Source organism: Sarcophilus harrisii, chromosome 5 (genome assembly GCF_902635505.1).
Source record: "Sarcophilus harrisii chromosome 5, mSarHar1.11, whole genome shotgun sequence".
Taxonomy (NCBI): Eukaryota; Metazoa; Chordata; class Mammalia; order Dasyuromorphia; family Dasyuridae; genus Sarcophilus; species Sarcophilus harrisii.
Genome location: NC_045430.1, coordinates 6,074,387 through 6,097,277, shown reverse-complemented (window position 1 = coordinate 6,097,277; position 22,891 = coordinate 6,074,387). Strand labels below are relative to the sequence as shown.

At 41.6% G+C, this 22,891-nt stretch overlaps 1 protein-coding gene across 2 annotated transcripts in view; it reads right to left on the bottom strand.

Moving 5' to 3' along the window:
* The window catches only part of ZBED4 (zinc finger BED-type containing 4), a 36,386-nt gene that overhangs the window by 5,497 nt on the left and 7,998 nt on the right, over positions 1 to 22,891 (bottom strand). Inside the window, exon 3 of one of the 2 annotated variants that reach the window (XM_031939486.1) lies at positions 13,442 to 13,545. The exons of the other annotated variant lie outside the window; for it this stretch is intronic. The gene's annotated coding sequence lies outside the window, so the exon portion shown is untranslated. The remainder of the gene's footprint in view (positions 1 to 13,441; positions 13,546 to 22,891) is intronic. 2 annotated transcript variants of the gene reach the window in all.

Below are 22,891 nucleotides of genomic sequence, written 5' to 3'. Positions count from 1 at the left end.
AGCTCTTCAGTAACAAGTGAGGGGCTGCAATCTGGCAGCACCAGAGGTCCAAGTTCTGAACTGCTGGTTCTGAGGAACACAGGCTCTGAGCTGCTGGTTGGCCAGAGAACAAAAGAACAGAGGGAATAAGAGATAACCCAGACAAGAACTGGGCAACATTCCATTTTTCCTGTGGGACCCAGCTGGAGTCAATGTGTACCACCCAAGAATCACTTGGGGCAGAGAACTACACTGGTGAAATATGAACTTCTCAATGTGTTGGAAGAGACTAAGGTACCTTGGGATCCAACCCCTAAAGAAACTATAATCAGAAGAGAGGGAGTCAGAAGGGAACAATAAGGAAGGGGAGAAAGAAGACTCAAAAGTCATTCAGGAAAAGAAATTTCAAGGTCTTGAGCTGTTTATAAACAAATCAGTAGGAAAAACAGAAACAAGAGGAAATATGGTTTCCAAGTCTAATAAATGAGTGTAGCCAATTCTATGAATACTATAAAGACCAAGGAAAATGATTCAACATTTGATGAGACAGAGGACAGTATGGAATGTGAGGAGAGCACGAAACACAACACGAAACAAGCTATCCTTGAGTAAAAGAGAAATGAGAATTATGAGAACAGGACTTAGGACTTGGGCAGCAAAAATATTGAATGGAATGAAAATCCGGAAGTATGAAGCCTCACCAAAGAAACAAAAAAGAGAACAATAGATGAGGAATGTAAATAAACAGAAATGGAGGAAAACCTAGAAGAAGTGAAGCAAAAACCAATAGCATATATTAAAAGAAAATATGGTCATGATGCAAGCAAAATATACAGATCCTGAAGACAGAATGAATAGAGATAATTTAAGGTCCTAGATCTATCAGAACATGACAAGACAAAAAACATCAACACAATTATGAAGGAAATAATAGAAGAAAGCTGCCCAGAACTTCAAAACATAGAAAATTAAAATTGAAAAAATTGACAGATCACCTCCAGGGAAAAACCTAAAGCTACAAATGCCAAGACCCAAGGTGGTTAAATTTAACAATTCAATTTAGAAACAAGAAGTTCTGCAAGCCATTAGGAGAAAGGCAAGGGAAGGACACTTGAATAATACAAGACTACTCCACACCCACTGCAAAAAGCAGGAGAGGATAGACTATTGTGTTCCAAAGAGCATAGGATGAAGCCCAGGGTGACCTATCCTGCTAATCTGAACTTAACCATATAGGACAAAAGATGGATGTTCAAAAATAAAGAGTTTGAAACATTTTTAGAAAAGAAAACCAGCAATGACTATTTGCACCTTGAGAACCTCAAATAACAAAAACGCAGAAGAGAGAATAATGCGGCAGGCAAGAAAGGACAATAGAACGATCAGTTAGATTTCTTCCTACAGCGTGTTGGGGAGAAGAGGAGAAATCAAACAGAAACTGGCAACATCCGGCCTAGTGGTGAATGTGTCATTTGTGGGATAACAATCCAACATGCAAAGACCTACAAAAGGGGAGAGAAGGGACAGACCAGAGTGACACAGGTCAAAGCAGGGCCTAGCAATGAAGATGCCTCCTAGGAAGAGGGTAAGGAAGAGGAGGGACAGGAAAGAGGCTTTCCTTGGGAGAGGGGGGCTTCTCCTGACCAGCATCTTCTATGCCTTAAGTTCCCTCATCCATGAAATGAGTCAGAAAGAAATGGAATGGCCAGCCACAGTTTAACCTTGCCAGGAAAACCTAAAATGGGGCCACAGAGACAGAAACAATCCCCCCCCCCCAACAAAAAGGGTTCCATTGCTCTGGGGGCAACTGCAGCCCAAGGAGTGGGAGAATTCAGGCATAAGGAGCTTCTCAAGCAAACATAGGAAATAAAAGGTCCATAAGACAGGTGAGAGCTCCTGACCGCAGGTCATGGTGGTGTCCTGATGCCTGCCGGGGCAGACACTGGAAAGGGAGCACCAGGGGAAGTCAAGGGCAACAGGCTGGCAGTGGTAGAGCGCACCAAGAGGGGCACCTTTGGCACAAGGGAGAGACTAGACAAGCAGAACCGTCAAGAATCAGAGAAGGAGAGTCTAGAGTACACAATGGCTAATGAAGGAGCAATGAGAAGAGGGAAAAAAGGGGGCATTAAAAAAAAGAAATTTAAAAACTAAGGACCAGGACTAGCTGAAGGGAAGAAGAGAAAGGGAGATTATCAAAGGAGAAGAGGGGATTAGGGTGAAAGGAAGGGAACCAGTGAAAACAGGGTCTCCTTAAAAAAAGATTACAGTAAAACAACTGAAGAAATATAATATGGTGTTTACAGCAGAAAAGGGAACTGAAACTCACAAGCTTTGGCACAGACATGAAAGTGTTCTGGAGAAGAAGGGAAGTGGCCAAATGGGAAGGAATCTTTGTATCAAAGTTCTCCAGTAGGTCTGGTATCCAAGATATAGAAATGATAAAAAAAAATGACTAATAGTCATCCCTCAATAGATAAACAGAGGGTATGAACAAATCATTCTCCAAGAACTGCAAAGTACTCACAACTGCAGTAGATAATTAATAATGACTAAGGTAACAATCTGAGCTATATGATTTATTAATAAAACAGGCTATGACAAATGGATTGGTGGACTCTCCAGTCCCAGTTTAAAGTCCCTGAATGCAAAGACATATATATTAAAAACAATTCATCAAATAAGATAAATTAATTAAAACACTTTAAGACACAACACTAGATAACCTGATTTCCAATTAGAGGAAAGATTAGGTGATGGGGAGGGGAAGAGTGAATAGGGGCAATTTCCTGAAATCACTAAAAAAAAAAAGGCATTCACTGCCTCCACAGTGTCTATAAATGATCAAAGAAAGATGGAAGCAGTAGCTGACTGACCAGGACACCTGGTGTCCTTAAGCAGTAGATAGAAGTGGCCCAGCTTCCCAGCCACGAAGGGGTAGGTTTTACCCACCATTGCCACAACTGAATAAAGTTTTCTTACGTGACAGAAATCAAACTAGACCAAAACTGAAAAGAAAAGGACCTGAGCTAGATTAAATCATAAAATGCAGTTGGTGTGCTACCACATGGAAAAAAAAAAATCCCCAAACACTAATAAGAGAAATACAAATCCTGAGGTTTCATTTCATACCTTACATATTGGCAAAGAGGACAAAAAAATTCAACAGTTAATGTTGAAGATAATGCCGAAAGAAAGGCACACTAATATATTGACAATGGAGCTGCAAAATGGCACAATTATTGAAAATTAGGCAAATTTAAAATGATGCAAATAAAGTGACTAAAATATTCATATCCTTTGAACCAGACACCCAATTACTGAGCTTATAGTCACAAGGTAGCCATTGATGAGAAAAAAGTTCCTATATATTCTAAAACATTTATGGCATTTTAAAAATAAGGTGTTTTTTTTTTTTTTAATTTTCAAAATACATGCAAGGATAGTTTTCAACATTTACTCTTGCAAAACCTTGTGTTCCAATTTTTTCTTCCTCTCTTTCCCCCACCCCATCCCCCAGATAGCAAGTAATCTAATATAGGTTAACCATGTGCAATTCTTGTATACATATTTCACGATTATCATGCTGCACAAGAAAAATCAGATCAAAAAGAAAAAAAAATGAGAAAGAAAAAAAAAACAAGCAAACAATAACAAAAAAGGTGAAATGCTATGTTGTGATCCATATTCAGTACTCACTGCCCTCTTTCTGGGGGCAGATTGCTCTCTTTATTACGAGATCATTGGAACTGGTCTGAATGACCTCGTTGTTGAAAAGAGCCACATTTATCAGAAATGAATCCTGCTGTTATTGTATATAATGATCTTTTAGTTCTGCTCACTTCATGCAGCATCAATTAGTTCATGTAAGTCTCTCCAGGCTTTCTGAAATCATCCTTTAGCAGCATTTTTTGTGATAACTGAGAAATGAAAGTACTTAGGTGCCACAGTGGATAGAGAATCAAGCATGGACTCAGGAAGACTCATCCTCTGAGTTCAAATCCAGCCTCAGATATTTCTTAGCTCTGGGACCTTAGGCAAGTCACTTCACTCTGCATAAGTTTCCTCATCTGTAAAATGAGCCGTAGAAGGAAATGGCCAACCAATCTAGTATCTCTGCTAAGAAAACCCCAAATGAGGTCTTGAGGAGTCAGACATGACTGAAAGAACCAAAGCACAATAGCAAGAGCTCAAAAATAAAATAGATTCCCAAAATCTGGGGAATGGCTAAATATACTGTAGTCCATAAATGTATTAGAAATATTACTGTGTGTAAGAAATGATGTGTAGGATGAATATTTGAGGAAGAAAGAAAAATCTACATGAACTGTGGCAGGGTAAAATAAACAGAGTTTAGAAAATAATCTGCACAGTAACTCCAACAACGTAAATGGAAAGAAAGATGACACACCAAAAACCCAGAGGCAAATGTGACAAAATAGTAACAACCAAGCAGGACTCCAATGATGAGAGAAAAGATGCCTCCAATCAAGCCCTTTGTGGATGTGAGAGGTCCACAGATGTTACATACTACACGCTTTTTCAAATTTTCTTCAATGTAGGGATAAGTTGTGTTGATTTCTCCCTTCTTTTTCCTCTTCAAAAATTCACTATTTGTCTCATGGAAATGGGCAGGGAGAAGGGATGATGTAAGAAACAGAAACTTTTTTTAATTTAATTTTTTTTTCCTGAGGCAATTGGGGTTAAGTGACTCACCCAGCGTCACACAACTAGGAAATGTTAAGCATCTTGAGGCTAGATTTGAACTTAAGTCCTCCTAACTTCGGGGCTGGTGCTCTATACACTGCACCACCTAGCTGCCCCTAAAAACTTAATTTTTTAAAGGAAGATCATTTATAAGAAGTTGAAAAGCTTTTGAAATAAAGAAATGAGGATAAGAACGGAAATTAATTGGGGAAAAATCTTTGCATCAAATCTCTGATAAGTGATATTAAAGAATTGAAAACTACTGAATAACCAAATGAAAGACTGTTCTAAATGACCAGAAATGTAAAAAACCAAGCCAAAATAAAACATTTCATCAGAGATCGTAATTCGTGATGACAAAAAGATGAGTACACTCAGTGCCTGGGCACCATTGGGAAATTTTCCCCAACCATCCTGGAAAGTCATTTAGAAATTATGTGTATTTGTTTAAGGGCCCTACTATGCTCCTAAGCCAGGCCCTTATGCAAAGGGGGGTCAGAGATAGAAACAGTAGTTACAGCAACCTGCCCCTCCCACAGGGAAAGAACAAACAAACCGAAGTATGTGGTGGCCACAGCCTGTCAAAGCTGCCCTCCACAAAGAGAGCAGAATGGTGAACGAGCCAGGCAGTCCGGCTACACGGAGGTAAGGACACGATGGAGGAGACCATTACAATGTCAGGAAGATTACACTTTATAACCAAGTTGGATTCATCTAGAATTCAGGAATGATTCAACATAAGAAAAACTATTAACATAATTATGTCAATTACAAAAGCAACAAAAATCAAATGATTGCTTCAACACATGCAGAAAAAACTTTTGGACAAATTAAAAAAAACACTTGAAAGCATAGGTATAAATGGATTTTTCCTTAAGATGATAAGTATTTACCTAAAACATCAGAGCAAGCATTATCTTTAATGAGGAAAAGCCAGAAGCTTTCCCAAAAATACCAAAATGTCCATTATCACCAATATTATTCAGTATTGTACTAGAAATGCTAACAATTGCAATCAGAGAAGACAAAGAAACTGAAGGAATCAGAATGGGCAATGAAGAAATAAAACTCTATCTCACTTTGCAAACAATGGAAAATCCTAGCTATTCCATTAAAAAATTAGCTGAAACAATCATTTTAAGGAAAGTAGCAGAATACAAAAAACCCACATAAGTTATCAGCATTTCTATTATCACAACAAAGTCCTGCAAGAAGAGATATTTTACTTAAAATAACTGTAGTCAATATAAAATACCTGAGAATACACCTGTCAAAATATACCCAAGAACTATAAACTATACAAAGACATTTTAAAATTCTTTTTATACAAGTCAAATCAGATTTAAATAATTGGGGAAATAGTGTTCATGGATTGGTTGAACCAATATAATAAAAATGACAATTCTACCTAATTAACCTACTTATTTAGTGCCAAAATTTATTTTATTAAGCTAGAAGCACTAATAAAATCCATTTGGAAAAACAAAAAGTCAAGATATCAAAGGAATTAATGAAAAAAAATGTACATAAGGCAAGAGTTCTAGCAATACCAAATCTTAAACTATTAAAAGATAATTATTATAGGATTTCTGAAACAAATAGTGAGATAGATACCAGACCACTCCTCAATTCTACCTCTGGCCCATAAAATTAGCATCTCAGTGACATAAAAAATCAGATTTCTGTCTTTTTCTGTAAATTTGTCTTCTTTCTCCTCATTCTTTTCTAAATCCTTCTGTAACTTAATCCACATCAATTGGCATTACAGTTACAATAAACTTTGCCCCTTGACTTGGAGAAAAAAATTTAGTTATTATTAAAACTATCTGAGAATAGCTAAGAAATAGAGTGGTAGATAGTAGAATATCACAAATATGCAATACGCAGTAGCTAATAAATATAGTAATCCTGTGTTTGACACATGCAAAGATCCAAACTTTTGGGATAAGAACCCACTAATGTGGTAAAACCTTCCAGGAAAACTAGAAATCAGTTTGGCAGAAACTAGGTGAAGAGTAACGTCTTACATCACTTACCAAGATAAGGTCAAAATGGATACATGACCTAAACAGAAAGGGAGATATCATAAGTATATTAGAAGAATATGGAACACATACCTAACAGATTTATGGGTAGAAGAATTTATGAATTAAACAAGAGATAGAGAGCATTGTCTGATTACATTAAATTAAACTTTAAAACTTTATGTGCAAGTAAAACTGATGTAGCAGCCAAGATTGAAAGGAAAGCAGAACATTGGGGGGGAAAAATTATAGTTTCTCAGATAAAGACCTCAAATCTCAAATATATAGAGCATGAGTCGAATTTATAAGAATATGAGTCATTCCAGTTCTGATGGACCTGGCCATCCTCAGCAATGAGATCAACCAAATCATTTCCAATGGAGCAGTAATGAACTGAACCAGCTACGCCCAGAGAAAGAACTCTGGGTGATGACTAAAAACCATTACATTGAATTCCCAATCCCTATATTTATGCCCACCTGCATTTTTGATTTCCTTCACAAGCTAATTGTACAATATTTTAGAGTCTGATTCTTTTTGTGTAGCAAAATAATGGTTTGGTCATGTATACTTATTGTGTATCTAATTTTTATTTTAATATATTTAATATATTAATATATTAATATATAATATATCTACTGGTTATCCTGCCATCTGGGGGAAGGGGTGGAGGGTAAGAGGTGAAAAATTGGAACAAGAAGCTTGGCAATTGTTAATGCTGTAAAGTTACCCATGCATATAATCTGTAAATAAAAGGCCATTAAATAAATAAAAAAAAAAAGAATATGAGTCATTCCCCAATTGACAACTGATTAAAGAATATGAACAGATAACTTATGAAAGAAAAACTCAAAGACATATATAGTCATATGAAAAAATGTTCTAAACCATAACTTGATTAAAGAAATGAAAATTAAAACAACTCTCATTTTATCCTAATAGATAAGCTCAAGTGATAGGGGAAGAAAATGACAAGCACTGGCATGGTATGGAAAAACTGGGATACTGTTATAATAAAGTATCAGTGGGATTGTGAATAGATCTAACAATTTTGGAGAATAATTTGCCCAAAAAGTTAAAAAACAAAACAAAACTGTGTATGCCCTGTAGGATTCCTGGGCAAGTCACTCAATCCCAAATGCCTTAAAAAAAAAAAAAATACGATGGAAAGTTGTATATAGTTTTTGGCCCAGCAATACCACTATTAAATCTATTTCCTAAGGTGATGATTGGGGAAAAAAGAAAAGAAGCTATGTGCACTAAAATATTGACAATATCTCTCCTTGTGGTGGCAAAGAAGTCAGAGGATGCCCGGAATAGATGAATAAATTGTGATATACAATTGTAGAGTACGAGTGTGCTATAAGAAATGATGACTGGGTAAATTAAAAAAACAAAAACAAAAACAAAAAAAAAACACTTTAGAAAGATTTGCATGAAATAAAGACTGAAATGAGCAGAATCAAGAAAACACTGTACACAATAACAATATCATTTGAAAAATAAATGTGAATAACTAAACTATTCTGAGTAAAAGGAACATTCACATCAACTACATGAAAATCACTTAAGTGCTTGCCTCAGTATCCCCATTTGTAAAATGGGCTGGAGAAGGAACTAGCTAAACATTCCAACATCTTTGCCAAGAGAATCCCAAAATGAGGTCATTACAGAGCTAAAATGACAGATCTTACACTTATATCAAATGATAGCCGCCTCTAATGAGGAAGAAGAGGGAGCGAAACTCAAAATGTAACCAAAAACAACTAAAATAAGAATATGTTTCTTTCATTTTAGAAAGGAAAAAAAAACATCAGGCACAAATAGAAAGCCAAGGTGGATTCTGAGACAAAGAAATTACCAATATAATTGTTTTGCTTTTCTTCAAAAATACACCACACATTTATAATCAAGTGAGAATCCATGAAGACCGGGGGGGGGGGGGGGGGGGGGGGTTTGTCTCCAGGCAGCGAGCTAAAATCCGTTAATGAGGAAATAGCTCAGGAAAGACAGACCTTTCAAAAAGAACAGCATTGGTCAAAGGAAGGGCAGAAGGGCACCCCCCATCTAATCTGGCCACAGCCTGCTAGAGTTCACCCCTGTAACCCTTGTAATCTCACCACTCCTGGTCCCTGGCCCAGGGCATGCCCTCACCCCCTCAGGCCAGCAGACCTGTGGCTCAAGGCCTCCAGCATCAAACACAAACCCCTGTGTTTGTTGCCCCGAGCCTCCTCTTCCCTTTCCATTGCTTGGTCACAACCTCCTCCATCTGGCTTCTCCCGCCTCCCGGCTGTGCCACATGACCCAGCTCCTCTGGACTCGGGGTATCCTCCATCCCTGGAATGCTCGCTCTCTTCTGAGCCCACCACTGACTTCCCGTAGGCCCCAACCGAAATCCCACCTTACGATTCTTAATTCCCCCATTCCTCCCCCTTAATTCTAGTGCCCCCCTGCACTGTTCCACTTTATTCCACTCCTGCTTCACACACAGAGCTGTCTTCTGGTGGAATCCCCCACAAGGCTGATCTTGACAAGGCAAGGGGGCCTTTTGCCTTTGGGTGCATGGTGGGCCTCCAAGAAGCATTCAGTAATATGAAGAATTCATCTTTACATCAAAAAATCCCCCAAGTTGAGGGAAGCATGACACTGGGCAGAAAAAGCAGCAAGGCACCCCACCAGCTCCTGCAGTCAAGATGAAGCCTCCACAGGTGGGACCCCTGTGAAAGACCGGCCAGATGACCCCCCCCTTTTTTGTCACTTTTGATGGCCCTCCAAAGAGTCCAGAGAGGCCACACTGAGGAGTTGGCCATATGAGGAAAGGAAGGATGGAACCCTAACGCCGGGCCCAGATGATGCAGCTGCAGAGAAGTCGGGGCATCTGAAGACTGAGGTGGGGGCTGGGAATGGCCCTCAAGCCCCGCTGGGAAAGGAGGGTTGGGCATCAACAAAGACTGACCAGAAAAGGAGGCTCCCACTAGTCTATGACTCCCGAGTCACTCAGAGATTGCTGAAAGGCCATGGAAGCACCCTCCAGTTGGGAGGGGGGGGGGGGGAGAGTCTACAGGTGTGGAATGCCACACATACACTCACGGGCTGGGTATTTCTGCCACCCCCAAGGCCCAGCCTGGCCCTGCTGGGGGAATGGAAGGGCTGGCCTTCTTTATTCTCTGGACCTTAGCACCTCTGGTGACCCCCTGGGGAAAATGCTTCTGCCCAGGGCCCGCAATCTGCTCTCCCAAACCTCCCACCGGATGTCCTGCAGACATCTCCAGCTTGATAGCTCCCAAACAGAGCCCCCCCCCCCCCCCCCCCCCCCCCCCCCCCCCCCCCCGCAGCCCACTTCTGAACTTCCCGGTCCCCCAGAAGGCCTTTCTCATACCCACATACCAGGATCCTGCCACACCATGTGGGGGCCGCTCCGGCACTCTCCCTGCCCCAACTGACCACCTGCCCAGCTGCAGCTCAGCAGTCCCTACTATCTATCAAGGCTCCCTCCATAGGGCCTCGTCCCAACCTGCCTTTGCCCATGTTACTCCCCCCTTTTCCTGCTTCAAGAGGCTCGCAGCATCTCAACCCACTTGCTCACCCACCACACATGGATCCCAGCCCTCTTCCCCTCACAATCGGCCCCTTCCCAGATAGGATTCCCTCCAGGGCACCTGCTACCTCAGCCTTCAGAAAAGGGAAGCTTCCCGAGGGCAGCTGATTTATATCTTGGGGGCTTCAGTGCCAAGCACACAGTGGTCTCTAAATGACAGCTTTGCTGAGTGGCATTGACTTGTCTTTCTTGTAAAGTTTCTACTCAAAGAGCTGCATCCAGTAAGCGGGAAGCACAAGAGATACTCAGAAATCAAGACGGAAAAATGGCCTCAAAACCAATGTTTTACAACACAAGTCCCGAGAACAGAAAGAGCTCTTCCAGAACTGCACACTGATCTGTGCCCAGGATCAGAAAAGGGACAAGAACAGTCTGCCAAACCCAGGTCCCAGAGCCAGACACATCACTGAACCCTGGCTTAGGCGGCTCCCTTCAGAACCCGCCCAGCACCTGGCGCAGCTCCTCTTTTCCCTCTTGGGGCAGAGTGCAAACTCGTCTCTTCTAGGACCAGGCCTCAAACCCAAATTCCCCTGGCTCTCATCGGCCCAGCACAAGCCCCTCTCAGCCGTGGCGCGGACACCGATGATGCAGAGAGAACTAAACACGGCCAGAAACCTGAGGGTCTCCCCTGCCAGGTGGATAGTTTGGAGGTTTTGGTTTGTTTGAGTAGGCAGGAGAGGCCATCCTCTGCCCCGTTTTTTCTCTGGCTTTATCCTTGCCTGGACATCATCTCAGTCAGACCGAGACTTCCCAGTGCGAGCCACACATCCTCACCAGCAGCAGCATCTTCTTATATCCTGGGCCTCCCTGAGAACGGAGGGTGGGCACAGTAAAGGCCATCACAAAGAGCAGATCATCCAGACGAAAGTCATTATCTTTCTCTCTGGCCAAAGCGGAGCACATTATAAATGAAGGCTCCAGTAGGCACTTACCGGGTGCCAAGGACTGAGCCAAATGAGGGGGATACAAGAGATGGAGAGCTGGTCCCTGGGTTCAGAACACTCAAGGAGATAATGCGTGAAGATGCAAAGGTCCCTGGGCTCTCAGGGTCCGGCCTCATCTTTAATGCCATTTCCACTGAGGAAATCCCATATGCTTCTGACCCATGGAGGAGGCCGGGACTCTGGTGGCAGGCCCTCCCTCCTGAGTCCTCGATTCCCTGTAGCTGCATCTCCCCGGATTGGGGCAGAGGCACTGGTCTTAGGGTCTGGTCCCTGGGCTGTCTGCCTCAGAGTCTGAGGGGAGGTGGAGGTGATTGAACCTGCCTCATCTCTCCCTTAGAATCCCCGCTTCAGCTAACCAGCCCTGTGGGTGATAGCTGGGAGCACGGCTGGCCCTCATTCCCCAAGAGCTACTTCCCCAACAATGATGTTAGGACTGGCCTGGAAGCAGGGCCTGTCTGGGGGAAGAGGGTCTGGGCCCCTGTACCCATCTATCTGCCCATCAGTGGCAGCTGGTCAGTAGCTGGCCCCCTTTCCCCAGTGGCTTTGACTCTCCATAATGGTTCTAGTAGCTGAGTGGGAAGCAAACCTCATGATCCAATGTGCATACACTACACAGAGAAACATAATTTACCTCAATTTGACAAAACAAAGTCTGTAAGAGGATATTCTGGTGGGAAAGGATGGAAGAAGTGTGTGATGAGAGCAGGATTAAGCAGTCTTTAAGGAAGGCCCTCCAGGACCTGCCTGGCCCTGCACTGCTTAGCATTTTTATGGCCGGCAAAAGTCCGACCACGTGGTCATCACATTCACAGATGACAAAGATGGGAGGGAGAGCGACCCAAGATAATAAGTGGGCCCCAGTGAGAAGACATGTCAGATCAAAGATTTCCTTTGAAGACAATGCTTGAACAGCATGCTCTGGAGAGGCCCCAGGAGCTTTTATGGCCCATGAGGGAAGGAGGAGTCAAACAGTGGGCTGGAGGGTGCTACCCCTGTTGGGTGTGAGGTCTGCTTGCCCAGGAGAGCGGGCAGAGAAACAGAAGAGAAATGGATTTAGAGAGAAGAGGGAAAAGGAAAATCAGAGAACTTGAAGAAACTGGGAGCCAAGAAATCTGTAATTATGCAAAGAAACTGAAAATAACATCAACACCCCTTGGCCCCAAAACCCCCACTGCAAGGCATGTACTCCAAGGAGGTCAGTTATAAACAGAGACACCAAACTGAACCATGGGTAGCAACACTCTCTGCCAGAGAAAAGAATTGGAAAGAAAACTCTTACTTTTTATAGTCTATGTTGGATGACGGGGGAATTGGGTACAGAAATTGTGGTGCCACAAAAGTGATGAACATGATGAGCACTGAGAAGCCAGGAAGATGGGTGGGAACTCACTGGGGCCTGGCCTTAGTGGCCCGCAGGAGAACACCAGTGATCCGAGAAGAAAAAACAGACCTGAGAACAAAACCAAGGTAAAGGGGAAGCCCCTCTGCTCCCCTCTGCATCAGAGATGGAGGCGGAACGTCCCCGTCAGACTTTCTGAAACAGAGTTCAGCCGAAGCCCGTCAGGTGAGACAGATATAGCATGGGATACAACCGTGCCGTAGGAAACCATAAGGGGGATGGTTCTGGGAAGATCTGAATAAGCTGATGCCCAGTGAGGTGAGCAGACCTGGGAGAACACTGTTCATGGTAACAGCAATGCTGCAAGGAGGACTAGCTGAGAGAGACAGGGCTGCTCTGATCAAAACAACGGCCCAAGATGATTCCAAAGGACCCAAGAGCTTACCTGCCTTGGGAGAGAGCACAAGGACTAAGGGGAAGACTGAAAGCGATGTCTTCCTTTTCCCTGTTTTTTTAAAACCCTGGAATGCTTCTAATGTGGAAATCTGTTCTATATGTCTCTCTTATTTGTATCTGTAATGGATACTGTTTTTCTTGCCTTCTCAACGGGTGGAGGGAGAGAAAAAGATAAAATAAAATGGAATGTTTTTTGAAAGAAATGTTCGAGCACTTTGCTACACTGTTTCCTCTCTCTATGACCCTTTGTTACAAAGGATAGGGCTCTCTGGGAAAGGAAGGTCACCCCAGGAAATGAAGGTGACAGATAAACAAGAGAGTGCAGTAACGTTTTATTTAAAAAATAAAATGGAAATAAACAGTCAGTAAAGGGAAAGAGAGGGCTGACATTTCTAACCTGGAGGAGGAGACTCTACAAGAGACTCAGTGGCCACGTGCTAGTTTTGCTCTCCAATTGCAAACCTTTCCCCAGTGCTCCTGAACGTCAGAATTGCTGGTTTTCTGTGAATGACAAAGACAAACATCACACTGTCTATGGCAGCAGTCTGCAGCTACAAGGAAAAGCATCGTCAGTGTCTGTCCCTGTGGCCGAGCAGATAAGAAGCCAAACGGAGACTTAGGGAGACTTGCATTTGAAATCCATCTGAGATGCTTCCCAGCTGTGTGAACCAAGGCACATGACAGTCTCTCTGCCCTTAATTTTTTCAACTGTAAAATGGGGATAGGACAGCACCTATGGGTAGAGAGAAAGCCTAATAAAATGTTTTGCAAACATTCAAGCAGAAGCGGCTGCTGTTATCAGCTCTCATACTAACCAATACCTGACAGAAATGGAAGGACAAAGAAAAGTCACTCAGGTGCATCTGACTTGGGGTATCTAGGGTGGGATGGATGACATGCTCTTGAGTTGCCCAAGCCATTGAGTGTTCAATAGAAATCCCACAATTACTTTTAAGAAAATGTCAAGGCCCTGGAAGCTCTTCAAGCCAGGTCCTGGTCCACAGCAGGCAGGCCTGCTCTGAGAAGCCTCCGCAGAGACCAAGACTGCCATCCCAACAAGAAATGGCTGGGAGGACCTGGCTCTCGAGGTATCTGGGCCTTGCTGCCCACATGTGCCCCTTGTTACCAAGGCTGACCAGTGTCCTGCTGGGCCTCCACTGCCATCACGAGGTGCCAGGGCAGACAGCCCCTCAGAGTTCTTTTCCACTGGCCTGCCAAGGGGCCTTCCAAAGCTCAGGCGTGGCCCCCTCTCAGGCTTTGCCATCTGGCTTCTGCCTCCCTGTGCCAGTCTTCCCCCACAATGCTCATGTTTAGCCCAACATGTCATTTCTTCTCCACCTCGATGCCCTTTAACGGCTGATTTCTGGGGCCTGCGATGTTCACCCCACCCCTCCCACCTCACCCTGCTTTGATGCATGGAATCCCTCACTTCCTCAAGGTTCAGACCATTGCCAGATCTCCGAGAAAAGCCCGCCTCGATCTGCAATGACCACACTCTCGTTTGCATGTGACCTGGAAGTGCTGCAGGATTACCTTGCATCTTTCTCACCTTAGCATCCAAGTCAGGCCCTTGCAGATAGCAGGCCCTCTGCAGATTTCACACTTTTCCAACTTTCTTCCCCTCCCAACCCTCACCATATAGCAGCACTCTGCTTCAGAACAGGACCTCCTTAGGTCCTCACCCTCCCACAGAGACATCAGCCCCTGCACAAAATATGCAGAGAAGACAGAGGACTCTGGAGAAGGCAAGGTTGATGACCTAGCACCACCCTCCCTCTCTCGAATGTCATGGCATCCCCTCTCTGACGTCACGTCCTCTTGGAGAACAAAGGACAAACAATGAGAGAATGTCCTAAAATGTCACGCCTCCTTCAGAACTGCTCCATATCAACTAAATAGGACCTGACCCAGAATGATTTTCCTGCCCTGAATGGTTCCGTGACACTCCTTTTAATATCACTTGAAACTGAGGAATTCAAGGTTTTAAATATTTAAATATTTGCCATTGCTCACCTACCAATATTTCTCTTTGTGTAAAAGATACAACCACACATTTTGAATTAAAATGTTTCCTAAGTCATGTTACTTCTCACTCACCCAAATGCAATTGTTAAATTCTCAATGTTAAATACTCCAATCAGTGATTAAAGTGCCTATAGGATGACTATCAATTCTTTGAGCGCCTTGGCCCAGACACCTCAGATCAGGCCCCTCCCCATCTGGATCAGTTAGCTGCCAGTATTATTAATGATGGTGGCCTAGGGCCCGTGGGCCTGGGGGGAACCAACCACAAGATCTGAGGCAGGGGGACCCAGCAAGTAGCCAAAGTAAGCTTTATCCCATCCTTCCAACTTTTTATAAAAGAGAAATAATCCCAAGCTAGGGGAACACGTGAGTCGGAGGTCCTTCATCATCATAACAGGAATCAGAGCAAGTTGCCTTCAATCCACAAGAACTGATTAAGTACCTACAGTGCCGGGCTCCACGGTGCTGGAGAACAAGTACAAAGAATGACACAACCCCTGCTCACACACATAAATACCTACAGCAGCAAATAGGTGAATAAAAGCAAATAAACAGAGGATGTAGCTAAAAAGAAGATGGTGAGGGAGGGAAAGAAATAGCAGCTGGGGGAATCAGGAGTGACTTTGGGCTGCAAAAGGCGATGTCTGAGCTGTGTCTCCAAGGAAGGGGGATTCTAGGCGATGGGGAGGGGGGAGAGTAAGGCACAGTGTCGTGTGTGAGAGCCAGATGGGGAAATGTGGCAGGTGGAACGAGCTCCAAGGCCAGCAACTAGCTCCTCCCCTCCTTGCTTAGAACCCCTGCCCCACCCCCCAAGGCATCTCTGGCCATCTTTTTTTCCATCTGTGTTCAAAAAGACATGGGGGCTCCACTCTCCATAAAGGGGCTCCCAATGGCTCACATGGACCTTCATGAGAGAGGAGCTCAAGGGACGGGCTCCCCTCCCTCACCAATTATCCGCTCCAACTAGCTTTTGGCCCCCATCCTTGCCATCCGGCCAGCCCTGGCAGGAGGAGGCCTGTCCTCTCTAGGCACCCTGGAGTGTTGCTGCAGCCATCCCTCCCTGGCTGGGCCTTTGGTGCAGGAACAAGGATGGGGACCCCAGGCCACCTCCTCTCTCCCACAGCCTGGGGTTTTACACCTCCGCTCAGTCCCATTTCCAACAGCCAGAAGCAGAGAGCCTCCCATCCGCGCTCCATTGCTCCTTCACAATGCCCTGCGCCTTCTTGTTTAACCTATATTGGATTACTTGCCATCTAGGGGAGAGGATGGGGGAAGGGAGGGAGAAAAATTTAGAACATAAGGTTTTTAAAGAGTGGATGCTGAAAACTATCTTTGCGTTTATTTGGAAAAAAACAAAACAATGCCCTATGCCTTCTGACTTGTTCTCATCCCCCAGTGGTACTAATTGTACCACTGTTCCCAGTCTTCAAACTTACTCCTTTAATCTGAATATCTGGTCACAAATCCCACTTATCTCCAAAATTTTCCTTAGACAGAAAGACTGTAATACATTATTCACCGAGTTAATTTAAATATAAATAGTGGTTAAGCAAGTTTAGTGGGTTTTTTTTTACTGCTGCTCAATGTCAATCGTAAAGCATTTTTTAAAAGCACCACAATATCCCCCAGAACCAGTAAAAAAAGGGTTGGGAAGACTAAAAAAACAATATGGTAGAAACTGAGCATAGACCAATATCATACACCATTGATCAAAATAAGGTCAAAATGGACACATGACTTAGATATAAAGATATTTCAAGACAATTTAAAGAACATGGGACATACTACTTATTGGACTTATGACTAGGCAAACAATGTATGAATAAACAAGAGACAGAGAACAGTTAGATTGATAATTTCAATTATATTAAGATTAAAGGTTTTGTATAAATAAAACAAATATGGATGAGATCAGAAGGAAAGCAGAAAATTGGGGGGAAGTTTTTAGGTTGATAATTTTAATTATATTAAATTAAGGTTAAAGGTTTTGTATAAATAAAACAAATGTAGATGAGATCAGAAGGAAAATGGAAAATTGGGGGAAAGTATTTAGTTTCTCAGATAAAAATGTCATATCTCAAATATGTAAAGAACTTTGTCAAATCTATGAGAATGCAAGTCATTCCTCAATTGATAAGTGGTCAAAAGATTAATAAATAGGCAGTTTTCCAATGAATCAAAATAATTTATAATTATATGAATAAATGCTCTAAATCATCATTTGTTAGAGAAAGCAAATTAAAATAACCTTGCAATATTTTGATTGAAGGGGAAAGCAACAAATGCTGAAAGGGAATGTTGAAAAATTGGGACACTAATTCATCACTGGTGGAAGTGTGAACTGCTCCAACAATTTTGGAAAGCAATCTGGAATTAGGCCCAAAGAGTTACAAAATGGCTTATACCCTTTGACCCAGCAGTAACAGTACTAGGTCTGTTTTCAAAGATGATTACAGAAAAGGAAAAGAATCTATATATCTTATGATGTTTACAGCAGCTCTGTTTGTGGTGATAAAGAATTGAAAATTAAGACGATGCCTCCGTCAATTGGAGAATGCTAAATAAGTTATGATACATGATTGGGATGGAATATTATGGTGCTACAAGAAATGATGAACTTAATGATCTTGGAAAAACATGAAAAGACTTGCATAAGCCCTTTTTGTAGTGGCTAGAAACTGGAAACTGAATGGATGTCCATCAGTTGGAGAATGGTTGAATAAATTGTGGTATATGAATATTATGGAATATTACGTTCTGTAAGAAATGACCAACAGGATGATTTCAGAAAGGCCTGGAGAGACTTACACGAACTGATGCTGAGTGAAATGAGCAGGACCAGGAGATCATTATATACTTCAACAAACAATACTAGATGATGACCAGTTCTGATGGATCAGGCCATCCTCAGCAACGAGATCAACCAAATCATTTCTAATGGAGCAGTAATGAACTGAACTAGCTATGCCCAGAAAAAGAACTCTGGGAGATGACTAAAAACCATTACATTGAATTCCCAATCCCTATATTTATGCACACCTGCATTTTTGATTTCCTTCACAAGCTAATTGTACAATATTTCAGAGTCTGATTCATTTTGTACAGCAAAATAACGTTTTGGTCAGGTATACTTATTGTGTATCTAATTTATATTTTAATGTATTTAATATCTACTGGTCATCCTGCCATCTAGGGGAGGGGGTGGGGGGGTAAGAGGTGAAAAATTGGAACAAGAGGTTTGGCAATTGTTAATGCTGTAAAGTTACCCATGCATATAACCTGTAAATAAAAGGCTATTAAATTAAAAAAAAAGAAAAAGAAAAAAAAAAAAAAAGAAAAGACTTGCATAAAATAACAAAGAAGGAAAGGGCCAGAACAAGAGAACATTGTATACAGTAACAATTAAATTGTTTTTAAAATGAGCAAATAAATCACTTTGACTATTATAAGTATCCAAATTAACTATAAAAGTCATATGAAGACACTATCTGCATCCAGAGGAAAAACTAATACACAAAAGTATATCTAGAATAATTTATATATATAACCATTTGTGTCTAATGATAGCCATTTCTAGAATAGGGAAGAGGGAAAGAAGAAAAAGGGAGGGGGAAAGAAATTTAGATAATAACTTTATAATATACTTAAAAGAAATAACAAATTATACATAATGGATTTGCAGGTTTAGGTACAATCATTTTTTTTATTATTATAACGATATGGAAATGCTTGTTTTATCCCATAAATTAAAAAAAAAAAAAAAAAAAAAAGAAAAGAAAAGAAAAGAAACAGCCACCACTTCCATCCTCATCTAGGACCTTATTACCATTCAGTTCTAGGATTACAACAATGCTCGGGACCTCATCCCCCAGTTTCTCTTATATAGCACTAATCTGCCTCAAGAAATAATACTGATAATAAAAATCCATTTGGGTAGATGAGTTGCTCACATGTGCATTCCCTTTGGCCAAGAGATCCTGCTGCATGGCACATGGCCCAAGAAGGCCACAGCCAGAGAGAAAGGTCACGTAGACATCCCAAAATCAGAGTGATAAAAGCGCAGGTGCAAAAGCCCAGTGGGCAGAACAGAACAGAACCAGCCAGATGTGTACGAGCTGATACAGAACACACCAATCCCAATAATGCCAAGAATGCAATGGCCGGCAAGTCCAAATTAATCATAGTAGCTTGTCTCAACCTCTTCCCAAGGGATGCTCTCCTAGCGGTGGAAGGCACTACTGGAGTGATGGCAACAGGGGGAAATGTCACCAAAGGTGGCCTAATTATGACCATGTGAAATGAAAGGATCCCATCTTTAATACATTGGAGGCACAAAGAAGAAATGACCTTTCAGGCCTATGGATTGGGGGAAGAATTCATAACTATGATCATGCAAGATAAAAGATAATTTATATAGAATTTAACAGCTTTTGTACAAACAAATCTAATGTAGTTAAACCAGAAGGAAAACAAGTTAATGAGGAGAAAAGAATATTGACAGCTAGTTTCTCTGATAAAGATTTCATATATAAGCAGCTGATTTGAATTTAAAAAACTAAGCAACATTTCCCAATAGATATTCAAAGGATTTGAGTGGGCAGTTTTCAAGAAATTCAACCAATCAATGGTAACAATGTGGAAAAAAAAATACCACCCCATATGACTAATAATAAAATAATTCTGAGGTGTCCCCTCAAATCCTTTAGATTGGTAAAAATGACAAAAGAAGCTAATAATAGATAATGGAAGTAGAATTTGTGGAGAAAAAAGACATGCTCATCGTTGGTGGAGTTGTGAATTGTCCATCCATTCTGGAAAGTGATTTGGAACTGGGCCCCCAAAGTTAGTGTTATACATAATTAGTGACCCAATTAACATAAATTATCAAGATTATACCCTAAAGAAATCAAGAAAGAGGAAAAATACTTATACATCTTCAAATATTTGCAGCAGGTTTTTTCATAGTAGCCTCAAACCAAAAACTTTAGAAGGTCTATTCCTTCTTGGGCAATAGCTAAACACACTGGGGCATAAAAATGTAATGGAATATTATTATGCTGAAAATGATGAAATGGACAACTTTAAAGGAAACTCGGAAGGATGCAAAGTGAGCAGAACTGGGAGAACAATTTATACAATGGCAATTATATAAAGAATATGAGAGAGAAAAGAAACTCTAAACTGTTATCAAGGCTATGAAAAACCATGAAAGGAGTGAAGATGAAACACTCCACTCACTTGTACCAGAAAGGCAAAGAACATAAAATGCAGAAACAGACTGACAACTTCAGGCTTGCCGAATTTGTTTTGCAGGACTATGCATACTTATGATGAGGGCTTTGGTTTGGGGGAGAGCTTTTTTACTGTTGTGGACAGAGGCAGTGGGAGGGATAGAAAGAAAGTAAAAATAAATAAAATATATTTCTGAAATTAAAAGATCAATAAAAGACATTAAAAATAATTTAAAATACATAGTGCTTTCTAATTTCTAAAGCACTTTTCTTACAACAGTGTAAAATAATATTATCACCATTTTAAGGATGAGAAAATTTGGATTAAGGGAAGTTAACAAATTATCCCCAATCATTCAATTTATTCATTCAATAAACATTTATTGAGCACTTACTATGTGTCAAGCTCTGTGTCAGAATACACAAAAGAACTAAATAAAAAGGCTCTCAACAGTACCAACAACCACAATGATGTGGTTACTGATCTAGAGCCAGACATCCTGAAGAACAAAGTCAAGTGGGCCTTAGAAAGCATTGCTAACAATCAGACTGGTGGAGGTGACAGAAATCTAGCTGAGCTATTTAAAACCCTAAAAGACGATGCAGTGAAAGTACTGCACTCAATAGGCCAACAAATTTGGAAAACTCAACAGTGGCCAACGGATTAGAAAAGATCAGTTTACGTTTCGTTCCTAAAGAAGGGCAATGCTAAGAAATGTTCAGTTACAGAACATTTGTGTTCATTTTACACGCTGGCAAGTTTACACTTAAGATTCTTCAAGTTAGGCTTCAGCAATATATGAACCAAGAATTCAAAAAAAAAAAAAAAAACCCCCAACAGATTAGCTTTCTAAGAGGCGAAGGAACTAGAGGCCAAATTGCCAACATTCACCTAATTATGGAAAAAGTGAGGGAACTTCAAAAAAATATCTACTTCTGCTTCCCTGATTACACTACAGCCTTTGACCATGTGGATCACAACAAAAAATGGCAAGCCCTCAAAAAGATGGAAGTTATCAGATCATCTTATCTGTCTCCTAAGGAATCTGTAAACAGGCTATGAAACAACAGTTAGAGCTGAACATGGAACAACCGATGGGTTTAAGACTGGGAAAAGAGCTCGACAAGGATTTATTTCACTTATGTGCAGAGTACATCATGGGGAACGCTAGCTGGATGAAACAACAGCTGGAATGAAGGGAGCCAGAAGAATTATCAACAATCTCAGATGTGCAGAGATACCACTCTGATGGCACAAAGTAAGAGGAATTAAGAAGCCTCTTGATGAGGGTGAAAGAGCAAAGTATAAAAGCTGGACTGAAGTTTAACATCAAGAAAATAAGATCTTGGCAACTCATCTCATCACCTTCTGGCAAATAGGGGAAAAACAGAAGCAGGGTCAGATTTTTGTACTCTTGGGCTCAAAGATCACTGTGGTCAGTTGACTGCAACTATGAAATCAAGACACTCCTCCAAAGGAAAGTGGTGGGAAATCTAGGCAGCAAACAAAAATTCAGAGACATCACCCTGCCAACAAAGCGTAAGTTGATGCTGTGATTTTTCTAGTAGCAATGTGCAGGTGCAAGAGCTGGACTATAAGGAAATCAAATGAGTCTGTACTTCAAGAAATTAAGTCAGACTATTCATTGGGCTTTTATGGAAATGTTTTGCATAACCACAGGTGGTGTCTTCACTGTGTGTGGGGATAAGGAAGAGAACTTGGAACTGAAAAATTTTAAAAACAAATGTAAAAAAAAAAAATTGTGTTTTAAATGGAACTGGGGAAAAAACATTAAATAAATAAATCAAATACAGACTATTTGTTGGGTAATGAGGTGAAGCAGGGGTTAGAGTGCTGAGCCTGGAATAAGAAAGACTCATCTTCCCAAGTTCAAATCCAAACTCAGATACTCCCTAGCTGTGTAACCCTGGACAAATCACTTAACCCTGTCTGCCTCAGTTTCCTCATGGTAAATGAGTTGGAGAAGGAAATGGCAAATCACTCTAGTATCTCTGTCAAAGAAATTCCAAATAAGGCTCTGGAGAATCAGATGTGATTTAAACTAGTGAACAACAACAAATTCATTGGAAGGACAAATACCGAAAATGAAGCTTAAATACAATACCACATAATGAGAAAGGACTCACTAGAAAACACCCTGATGTTAAGAAAGAATGAAGACAAAAGGGGGGGGGGGGCGGAATTTAATGGATATATCGTGGGATAGAAGCAACAGAGTTCAGGAGGTAGTGGAGGATGGAAGGCCTGGCTCGGCCACAGTATCACGAAGGGCCAGAATGAACATCTCCACATATCAGGCCTGGCCTTCAATGCTGGCAATACAAAAAAGGGCAAAAGACATCCCTCACCTCAAAAAGCTTACAGTATAATAGTGGAAACAACACAGACACACAAAGCAGGTAATATACTGGACAAACAGGGAAGCCCTGGGAGGAGGGGCTGGGGAAGGCTTCCTCTAGAAGCAGGATTTCAGCTGGGACTCCAAGGAAGCCAGGAAGGTCAGCAGGTAGAGAGGAGGAGAGCCTTCTAGGCCTGGGAGAAGGCCCATAACAGAGAGGGAGGGTCTTGT